The following is an 11,552-nucleotide window of genomic DNA, read 5'->3' as shown; positions in this document are numbered from 1 at the left end:
CAACAACTTCTTGATGAGAAAGTCAAGAAGTTCAGATTCTTACATGCATTGAGTTTGAAGGAGCAGGGCATTGAAGACATTCCTAGTTCTATTGGAGAGCTGAAGTACTTGAGGTATCTTGATCTTTCGCGTAACAAATTCACACAACTTCTAGATTCTATCACAAAGTTAGTAAATCTAATTACTTTGGACGCCAGTTTCTGTCGTAAGCTTGTAAAGTTGCCTGGAGACATAGGAGAGTTAGTAAGTTTGAGACATTTAATTAACGATGAGTGTGTGAGACTTCTGAGAATGCCAGCTACACTTGGGGAATTGACATCCCTTGAGTAGTTGTCTGAATTCAAGGTTGCTAAAAGTGGTGTCGTAGTTGATGGGGAATTTTGCAGGCTCGATGCATTGGGTAGATTCAATCTCCGAGGAAGTTTGTGTATTTGGTTTGATGTACGCGTGGAATGGAGTAGGAAGTGTTGTTTGAAAGCGGGCAAGTCCCCTACACTCTAGAAGATCTAACCATATATAATTATCCAAGCATCAGAATGCCAGCTTGGTGGGCGGGCATTAATCCAGCTTCAAGATTGCCTAAACTCGAACGCCTATTTATATGGAGGTGTTACAATGTAAAGCATCTACCACCTCTTAGGAGTCTCCCTTGTTTTAGAAGTCTTCATCTATTTCTGCTTTACAACTTGGAGTTCATTGAAGACGACGAGGTTTTATCCACTACACCTTTCTTTCCTTCTCTATGCACACTCAAAATAGAAAACATGGAGAATCTAATGGATGGTCAAGGCCAACCAATACGTTAATGTTTCCATGTCTTTCAAACTTGAAAATTCTAAATTGCCCTCTGCTCTCCTCAGTGCCTTCTTCTCCACACCTCAAATCCATGCATCTACGTTCTACCAGGAAGAGCTATTTGAAGAGTTGGTGTCCAGACCTTGTGTCAGTAGTGTTGAAATAGTTGAGATTAGTTTCTGTAAAAATCTGACAAAATTTTCGGGAGTAGGCTTAACCTCTCTTCGTAGCCTTGAAATTATCCGCTGTGAGACCCTAAGAAAAGTGAAAGTAGAACCAAATACTGTTGATGAGTTGAGCATACGTGGTTGTCCAAATATTGAGTTGTGGGTGGAGAGAGAGGATGATGAAATGAGTATAGAGTGGGCTTCCTTCACAAACCTCTATCTGCTTACCCTTCTAAGAGGGGAAGAAGGAAGTAGTAGGTTACCAGATTGTCTTGACCAACTTAGACTGCTTGGCAAACTACGTATTCAGGACCTGTCAGATTAGTAGCTTCAACTGACGTTTCTTGAAACTCGTGAGTTTTTTTGTACGTTAATGACATTAACAAATTTCTTTTTGTTTGTACAAGTATTCCATTAATTGGACACCACTGTTTCTACACCGATTCTCTTGAAAAAATATGTTTTAGTTAATTTTTAATATTGATGACATGAAGTGAAAATTAGAGTCTATTACAGTTTTCATTGTTCTTTTAAGGGAGATTTGCGAGTTTGATGCGTTAAGCAATGAGATATCCGAGATTCATTGAGTGTCTGATCCCCCTTGACAGAGCTAAGGTTCAATCAATTGATGCAGTAGCCGTTTTATGCCTGATGTCACAGAATTCTAGTCCTTGAAGGGATGCACTATACAAATATTGAATTTATCTGTATCCTATCTCATAATTACTTAAACAAGCTGAATTATTTGTCTCTGTAAAGATGAAATTAGTATGATGCGGTAAAATTTTGGATATATGATTGGCTTATGCAAGCTTCATTTTGTTGATTCATGGAATTGTTGCTTATGTATAAGTAATTGCCATTCAATGCTAATTCTTCGTCAAAAGTTCAAACTGATGGATGGAACTTTTTCTTTTTTGATGACATATCATCATAATTTGTATTTTGCAGGATCCGGGAAATCTTGTACATTGCTAAGATCAACCATGGTCTTCAAATGGGTAAGATTGCATTTTCCTTTACTTATTTGAAACAAATTTTGATCCATTCTATGAGAAACCTCCAAGGCCAAGCAGAGGAGCCGCCTTTCAACTTCTATTCTTGTATTTTGCATAAAACTTGGAAGTAAATTTCTAGTTTAAGTCATTCTCTATCTTGAGAGCTAATTGTCGAAGCTGGATTAATTGTAAAATGATGATTCGCGAGCTTCTGCAATTGCATGTCTATCTTGTCATAAATCTGAGATTGATAATTACTTGAAGCTCTTATGGCTAGTAGATTTTACATGAACAAAGATCTTAGACCTAGAAGAACAGGACTTTTACAAGAATTGAAATGTTTAAAAAAAAATTCAAATTGTTCTTGTTCGAGTCTAATAGTGTTTGAAGTAATGTTTAGCCTTTAATAAAAATTAGAAGGGTTTGTAAAGTAAGCAAATTATGGTTAATGATGGCATAGTCAATCTTGAACTGGCAGAATTAGCAAGGTTTGAAATTTGAATTATTAGGGAAGTAGCAGGATTTGAATAGAAGATTAAACTTAAAGAGTATATCTGTATTTTAGGCTGAGCAGAATTAATACAGTTTGCAGCAAGCTTGAAGGTGTAAGAAGAAGGAAACACATTGGAGTAAGTTCCAAAACAAAAATAGAAGATCAATCTTGAAGTGCATCAACATGGATGATGAACACCATATATATGACACTTAGTGGTAAGTTGGCTCCTAAAGCTTGTTGTATATTTTTCTTTCTATAGTATCCTAAAATATCAAGATTGGGTGAATGTTCATTGACTTGTTTTCAGGTAAATTTCTAGTTGCATTGGCCATGGAGAGATATCATCTTCATAGTCATATATATAGAGAGAGAAAGTTTCTCATCTTACGTTAGTGGTAAGTTGGTTCCTTGAGCATCCATAATAAAGTTTCTCTTGGTAATATATATAGAGAGATAAATTTTAAACATAAAATTTCTTGCATCTCAAGTAAGATCATTTTATGGTCATTGTTTAATAATAGAATACCAAGAGCATCCATAATAATTATCTTTAAAAGTTTTATGGTTAAAATAAATTAAAAGTCATAAAACTGGCGGAGAATGCTAGGTAAATTTAGGAGTCAAACTGTTCTTCCACTAACTCTTTTAGTACAGTTTCTTTTATATATGTGGATAACAATTACTTTAGGAAACGGCTATATGTAATCTTTTTTTTGTCAAAATGCACTCCAATTGGCACGCATAGGTTGGGCGTGCATGTATAGCACGCTCAATTTGAGCGTTCTAGGGGTGCAGTCGGAAGAAAAAGGCCTCAACAACGCGCCTAGTTTTTGCGTACAGCTTGCACGCTTAATCTAGGCGTGCACAATTGATACCAAAGAACTGCACGCCAATGTGGAGCGTTCAATGGCGAGGAAGAAGGAACAAACGACATGCTTTTGTTGGGCGAGCTGCACGCCTATTCTGGACGCGCACTGCACGCCTATTCTGGGCGTGCATGTCTTTGGCCGAGCCCATTTGCACGCTTCTCCTGGGCGTGCATATGGATTGGGCCAGCCCATAAGCACGCTTAACCTAAGAGGACAAGCACGCTTAGGTTAAGCGTGCTATGTCGTCTTCAAAAACTCCCAAGCGCGGCCGTCCCTTCATCTTCCTCTTCAGCTTCTCCCTCCGGTCAGCCCTCGCCTTCGTCCTCGCCTCTCGATCGGTGTTCCGCTCTTCTTTTTGTCTTCTCCCCTTCGTTCTCTCTTCGTTCTCCCCTTCTATCTCTCTTCGTTCTCCCCTCACTAGCTTCTCCCCCCTCGCCTTCGTCCTCGCCGCCCCGTTTCCGTTCCAACGAAGCCACGCTGCCCCTCAATGGCTGGAGAAGGGGATTGCGTTCCCATTCCCGATCCTTCTCCCGCCGCCGATTCCCAGGCTGTAGACACCGGAGCACCACCGGATTCGCAGAGTCAGCTCGCCGGAGATGGAGCTCGGCCGGCCGGTCAACCATCCAGCGAATCACTGGTGGCCGCCGCCGCTACTAACTTGGAGGCAGACGACTAGCAACCCATCGTTTACGGTACTGTCGGCGGTGGTGGATGGCGGCCCGTTACCCGAGCTACACGACATTTAACCGAGCCCGACAATGAAATTACTCCAATAACAGTGTCCTACGAGGTAAATTATAAGTTTTAATTTGTTTCTTTACATTAATTTTGATATTGAAATTGAAATTATATGTTGAAATTGAAATTGTAATTGTAATTTGAATTTGAAATTATAAGTTGAAATTGAAATCAAAATTGGAATTATAATTTGAAATTGAAATTGAAATTGAAATTGAAATTGAAATTGAAATTGAAATTGAAATTGAAATTGAAATTGAAATTGAAATCAAAATTGAAATTTAAATTTAAATTTAAATTGAAATTGAAATTGAAATTGAAATTGAAATTGAATTATAATTTGAAATCAAAATTGTTTCTTTTTCTTTGTGCTCAAATAAACTCTTCTCCCTTGCATCTACTTTGGTCTTGTTCTTTGCACCTGGTGGCCTTCCTTTTCTTCGAATTCCGGTGGGCTCTTGCATACTACTTTCTGATGGATTCTCCAAGTCATTGTACAACTCAATAAATTGTACTGCCATGCTTTTCCTCAACGTCCCACTCTCAAACTTTGACCACATCTCTCTCAATTTGATCTCTTGAAACGACATCCGAGTATTGTCATAACCTTGCTCATTTGATGAAACGGTATCCCATGACAACTCCTTCCAAAAATCATAGACGTCGTCAAGAATCAGAGGTGTCTTACTGATAATGGCTTTTGAAATTTCATGGACACAAGGCAAGCCAAGGCAGTCTTTAACCCAGTGATCCGTGCATTCCTCTTCAAAATCAAAATTGATTACCCGCTGGTAGGAGATCAATAAGTGGTCGAAACATTTATCAGAAACCTTGTAGAAGAGCTTTGAAAATATCTTCTTTATCCATGATGGCATCTTTGTATCATCAAAATTAGTTGGGCTCTTTGTAAGTGACGTGCTGAAGCTCGCCAAAATCGAGTCAAGTCGTAGTATAACTGCTGGGCATGCCAGGCGGGGCGTGCCCGTTTTGCCCGTTATTGATGGCACGCCTATTTCAGGCGTGCTCATTATCAACGGACAGAATTTGCATGCCTATCTTAGGCGTGCTTGTAACAGTTATGACATCTTTGCGCGCACAGGGAAGGTGTGCCAGCCAAAGTTGCACGTCGAATCTAGACGTGCTTCTGCACGCCTACATAGGGCGTGCATAAGCACGCCTAGTTTGGGCGTTCAGCTTTTTGGTGCCCGTAATCCCCTAGCACGCCTGTTTTAGGCGTGCACACTTTACACTCCTCGCTTAGGCGTGCAGAAAAGAGTACATTTAGACAAAAAAAAAGTACATATACCCAGTCCCTTAATTTAACACTTCACCAAATAAAACTAGAAATTAAAATCAACCTTTATTCTATTGGTTTGGGACCACATAAATCTAAGATTCTACAGTTAGATTGTAGAGAGAAAAAGAAGGAAATTCTAAAAAAAACATGGCATACATTAAAAACTTAAATGTAATATAAGAACTTATAAATAGACAAGGATGCTCTAACATAAATATAAAAAAAGTATATAAAGAGTAAAGCATGATATTATTCTAATATTGTATATATGCTAATTTGAACAGTTCTCCTACTTTATAGTTGTTGGTTACACATAACTTTTTAAGTAATAACAAAATGTTATGTGAAAAATACCCATCTTACAAGAGAAATGAGAATGAATATGAACCATCCAAATTTATTACTATTGACTGATCATTGACATGTGTTGACCAGCCATTGACCGTCACTGACTATTGACCATTGTCTATTGAATGTGCATTAATGTGTAAAAATCATGCACAAATGCTAAAAAAAAACATGCATTTTTCAATGCATGCACAAAAGCTAAGAAACCATGCACCTTTCAGCACATGCACAAATGCTAAAAAACAAGCACAAGTGTAAGAAAAATCATGCAATTTTCAGTACATGCACAAATATTAAGAAACCAAGCACAAATACAGAGAAACCATGCACAAATATTAACAAACCGTGCATACATGCAAAAATCCCAAGAAACCTTGCGCAATTTCAAAGAAACCATGCACAAATGTTAAGAAACCACACACATATATTAAGAAACCATGTATATATGCTAAGAACCTTGCTCAAATGAACAGAAAACGTGCACAAATGCTAAGAAATGATACACAAATACCAAGAAACCATGCACAAATGCTATGAAATCATGTACAAATCTTATGAAACCATGAACAAATATGAAGAGACCTTGCAAAATGCAAAGAAAACTTGCACAAATATTATGAATCATGCACAAATGCTAAGAAAAAGAATGTACAAATTCACAAAAAGCACGTAAAAATGTTATGAAATGCACAAAAGCTAAGAAACCAAGCACAAATGTTATTACTATGAAATAAACAAATATCACTACTGGGAACAAACCAACCATTGACCGGAGGTGACCACCGGAGACCGGCATTGACCGGGCGTTGACCGGGTGTTGGCTGTTGACTACGTGCTTAATCCTAACCAAAATCCAAATCCAACGAGTAGAACTTATTCTCATTTTCTATCAAAGAGATCATTTTATGTGATTCTTACTCACTTTTTAATAAACGTTTGTTACTCTTGGGCATTTACGAAAGATTGATTAAAGTATTATTATTACTAGAATGTCAATACATGTGCTTTGCACGGGCTTTTATTTATTTGTGTGATTGTATATGCATTGAATAGTGTTTATATTTATATCGTGTTTTTTAACGTGTATCCTAAAGATAAATAATAAGTTTTCTTTTATTTAAGAAACTAATTAAACCTTTGAAATATGTTATAAACCTATCACAACATTGCATGATCTTTTGTTTGGAATTCGAGATCTTACATGAAATGTACACAGGTCAACTTTCCTTTAATTTGTCAATGGATAATAAATATGTAGTGTTTTTTTTTACCATGTGTACCCTGTATCGGCTTTGGTGTATAGCTCATAGAGATATATAGTCATATGCTATATACCTCGGTTAATTCCAAAACTAAGTCCGGTGTATTTGCTCTATTCTTTCCATCGCACTTCAAAGCCAAAAAAAGTTGTCTGAGATATATTTATTGTATATACCTCGGATATACAACTAAACCGATGAATTTTCTTTCACATATCCGGTGAATTGACTTTCAAATAAACACCGGTGAATTGAATATCTGAGGCATATTTCAATAAGCTAAATACACCTTTGCCATATATCCGAGGTATATGGAATATACACCATAGTATATTCTTTCTATATAATCCGAGGTAAACCTACATAGTCCGGGGTATATTTTTGCGATATAATCCGAGGTAAACCTAAATACACCTTTGCCATATAATCCGAGGTATATTCTTTATACCCCATGAGTTTTGTTTTGCGGGATTACACCGTAGTTGCAAATCTGTTACAACTTTTGCTTGATAATGTGTTTTGTTTTTGTGGTTGCAGAATATACATCACAATGACGTACTTAAGTAAAAAAATCAAAACTTAATATTTAGTTTTCATAACACCATAACACTTGTTTGAAACAAAATAGTATTGGTCACTACTTAACTAAACAAGCAATTTTAATAAGCAAAAACAGGCATGCTAATAGTCTTAGAATTTGTAGAAGAAGAAAAAAACTAGTCCATGTGATCGATTGCTTTTGTTCTTGTTTTTTTTTCAAGATGCAAATCAAATTACCTGCATAAGAGTTGAAGCAAGTATTCGATCACAAAAAATAAAACATCATAACAATTGTAATTAAATACTTACCTAATTAAAACACGAGTTGAAGCAAGTATTCGATCCATTCCTTTCTAATTTCATCAACTTCTCTTTCTGAAAAGCTCTCTTTCTTCCCATACCACTAAAAATATATATAAATTGATCATTAACAAGCAGGTAACTATGGATCTCGTAGCACATTAATGACCGATTAATGTGCTACATAATAAAGTAGAAAAGAAGGCAAGACAAAAAAGTCCATTTACCTGCAATCTTGATATCAATGGTAACGTTATAAAGGCTCCGTTCGGCAATGCTTAGAATCAGATGGAAGTAGATTAAAGTAGTTGAAATTTCAACTTTTCCATCTAGGTCATACCGAACGCCCTTTTTTGAGCAAAATTTCATCTACAGAAAATTCCATCTACCTTTTACAAATTCCATCTACTTCCATCTAATTTCTATTAAATTTTCCATCTCCTAATTCCTAGATGAAAAAAAATTTCATCTACCTTAAATTTCATCTACCCTTATTTCATCTACCATTCCATCTATTTTTTTTCATCTACCACTTTCCATCCAGATGGAAAAAAATTTCATCTAAGTGTTGCCGAACGGAGCCAAAACCTTTAGAAAAATCTAAACTTGACTGGAAATCTGGAAAAGTTATTACAACTTAAGGAACGTCAAACCCTTGATTAGCATCTGGTGGATACTCATCAATATGCAGAAATCCCTACGAAGACATGTCAAATTGTTAATACATAATGTCAAGTAGCTAATGTATAACACAGAGCCATAAACTAAAAAAAAAGAATTACGGGTGACCATCTAAAACAAGGAAGTAAAGTTGTCAATAGTCTGAAGAAGACATTTAAGAAGATACAGTAATGAGCATTTGTTGCCTTTACTTATCTACGCTTCTAATTTATTCCTAATTACTCTTTCCTAGATCTCAAATTTAAAAATAATTATCATATTATACTAAGACATACCTATCTTAATTATATTCATCAGATTTCTTAATCATAGTATGTTTCACATAACATTTACTCTTTATATCTTCATCTTCTTATTTGTTGACATCATTAATTTCTAAATTATCTTGGGAAACCTATATTGTTTGAGTATTTAAAATCATATTTATTATCCGTTAAATATATAGTCTACATTTAAACCCAACCTTGCAAGGCACAGGAACACATACTAGTTTTCATCTAATCCCAGCTTCATCGGTCTGGAAAATTATAGTAGTCCTATAAAAAATAATAAATTATACCACAAAACAATAAACCAAGACCTTCTCAAAATACCTTATCAAACTCCACAGTAAGTTGAGCTGATTGCATGTCACAAGGGAAATTCAAAAGTAGCTCCAACACACCAGGTGAAACCTTATCCTGAGAAGGTGACACTTGTATCTTCTCTATGAAATCAGTGACAGGATGCAGCTTTCCATTAACATATATTTGCATAGTATGATAATATACCTTGACATACCATGGCACAACTTGGAAAACACCAACATGCAACTTGCACTGTTCATTAGATAGTTCATTGCCCAGAAAACCATGCATGTTCTTAGTTGATTTTGACGAAATGGCAATTGCACCTCTTTCATTTCCACTACCCATCAAATATCTACTAGCATGTAGTGGTGCTTGTGAGCACTTCTAGTTAACTGGTTGTTTCCATGTCAAACTCAAATCAAATGATTTATCAACAACATGTTTCTCAAGCAAGAACTGATACAGAACAGACGATCCCTTGTCTGGTGTATTAGTTTCCTTAATCAAACCATTAGGGACAGTGGATAATTGAAACGCATCATCATTCTTTTCAATGTCTTTCAGTTCGGAAACGAGACCCTTCTCAAGTTGCAGGTAAACATTGCTGGATTTAGCAACAACACATCTTGCATTTACTGTTTTACCGAATATTGAGCTCATTAACCAACTTGGCTGCAACTTTGATCCCCTGAGAGGCACCTTTTGGAGTCCAGGCTGAAGCACAACAGTAAGAGTGATCAATCTGTATTTCTGATCCATGTTTTATTGAGCTAGATTGAGTTGAAGTCAACCATAGCTTCTGAGAATGGTAAAAGCCACGGTATATGGATGGTCTATCCATCAATTCAGATAGGCCAGCCTTATCACGACAGGGCAACAACTTTAACCATGGAGTAAGATTCTCAGTGCATACTGCCTCACGGGGCAAGGAACCATATCTTAAGCTACCAGAAAATGTCTGGAAACCCCATTTTGGAGCAGAATAAGAGGTTGAAGACTCAAGAAAGTTGATAGAGGCACAAAACAGACCTGAAAGAGTGTGAGTTAAGTTACTCCATAAAGCATCAACATGGGACTCTGGAGCATCAAAGACAGCCCACAACTCAACTCCAGGAGGTTTCACATTAGTATTTGAAATTGGATCAAATCCACCCCAAGCTTCATAGTTCCAGCGGCCTTGTGTGAATGACAATTCCATTTCCTTAATATGGAATTTCCGTACCTGCAGAAGCAACCCAAAGAGAACAAAAAAAGGTTTTGCTTCACACAGTAGACCAGGTTCAATATCTAATTGATAGTAAATCAATGTAAAATTCAAGCACAAAAATTCTATTCGCTGGGGAGAAGCTCTCATGATACCATGAGAGTATCTATTTTTCTCACATATCAGAGAAAATTCCTGATTTGTTTTCTAACACTTGGTAAAATCTCCTATGTTGGTTAGGTCAAGTATCTGATATTGATCTTCTCCCTCAAAAGATACGTTCAATTTTGCTTCGAATAAGGTATTTTCTCAATTACTCTCCTTAATTGAATCATAGATTAGCATCAATCCAAAGTCCCCTTTTTTATATTTAATAAAGTTGACCTTATTAATTACATAAGAATTGATAACTTGACTCTTTGTGGGATCGACCCTTCCTTACCACTCTACTTGTAGAGAAGTTAGTGAGATTTTATAAATGAATATTTTGACGCTGCAAACGACGCTCGTCACAACTTAAGGACATGCATGTACAGAACCAGGAGAATCTTACTGAAGATCACACTGAAGAAATACAAGGTAATACTCCTCTATCAAGTCCTTTTCCTACTCCTCAGCAAGTGTCTATGGAGGAAGTATTTGTCTAGGAATCAGTGGCTTACACAGCTACTCCTCTTATTCCACATCTTATTTCTGAGTTTCAGGAAACTCTTGCTAAGCTAACTCACTTCTCTCTCATTGTGAAAGTAGTGAACGCTTTCTTTGATTCCCAAACTGTTGTTAGAAGACTAAGACAAGCTTGGAGAGAAGTGAGAAGTGAAATACAATTTTATGTTTACCTTTGTAAATAGAGAAGCGAGGTAATGAGTTGGAATATATCATGTTTCTCGAAAACTGGTTTTAGTCCTCCCATATCATTCCACATTTAACCCCTTTACTTAGGAAATCACAAACATCGATCTTTGGGTTAGAATCCCTCTTTTGTCTCCAAACCTAAATCTTCATCCCATCCATTAAAAGCATTCTGCAAATGAATGGTCCAGGATTTGTTATTATGATGGATGACATCTCTAATGCAAGAAACCGGGTGAAAATTTACAAGATTTTGCATAAATGTAAATGCTCCTGCTTCTGGAAAGTTTCCTGGGGTCCGTGGTGAACCTTATACCTTACCCATGTGGTATGAAGGCTTTTCTAAAGGGTGCAATGTCTGTGCATCCCCCAATCACTCTCTGGATACCTGTCATGTAAACAATTTAAGAATGTCCCTGCTAAATATTGGTATTGAAAG

The 11,552-nt window shown here is 36.6% G+C and overlaps 1 pseudogene; it reads right to left on the bottom strand.

Annotated features, from left to right (window-relative positions):
• Nucleotides 1-7,869: 7,869 nt before the first annotated feature.
• On the bottom strand, nt 7,870-10,606 carry LOC141251616 (GPI transamidase component PIG-T-like; annotated as a pseudogene).
• Between the last annotated feature and the right edge of the window lie 946 nt (nt 10,607-11,552).

This window comes from Phyllobates terribilis, unplaced genomic scaffold, assembly GCF_046119375.1.
Source record: "Phyllobates terribilis strain yellow unplaced genomic scaffold, ASM4611937v1 Scaffold_7350__1_contigs__length_38351, whole genome shotgun sequence".
Taxonomy (NCBI): Eukaryota; Metazoa; Chordata; class Amphibia; order Anura; family Dendrobatidae; genus Phyllobates; species Phyllobates terribilis.
Note: the sequence above shows the minus strand (reverse complement) of the source record. Positions and strands in the feature narration are given on the sequence as shown.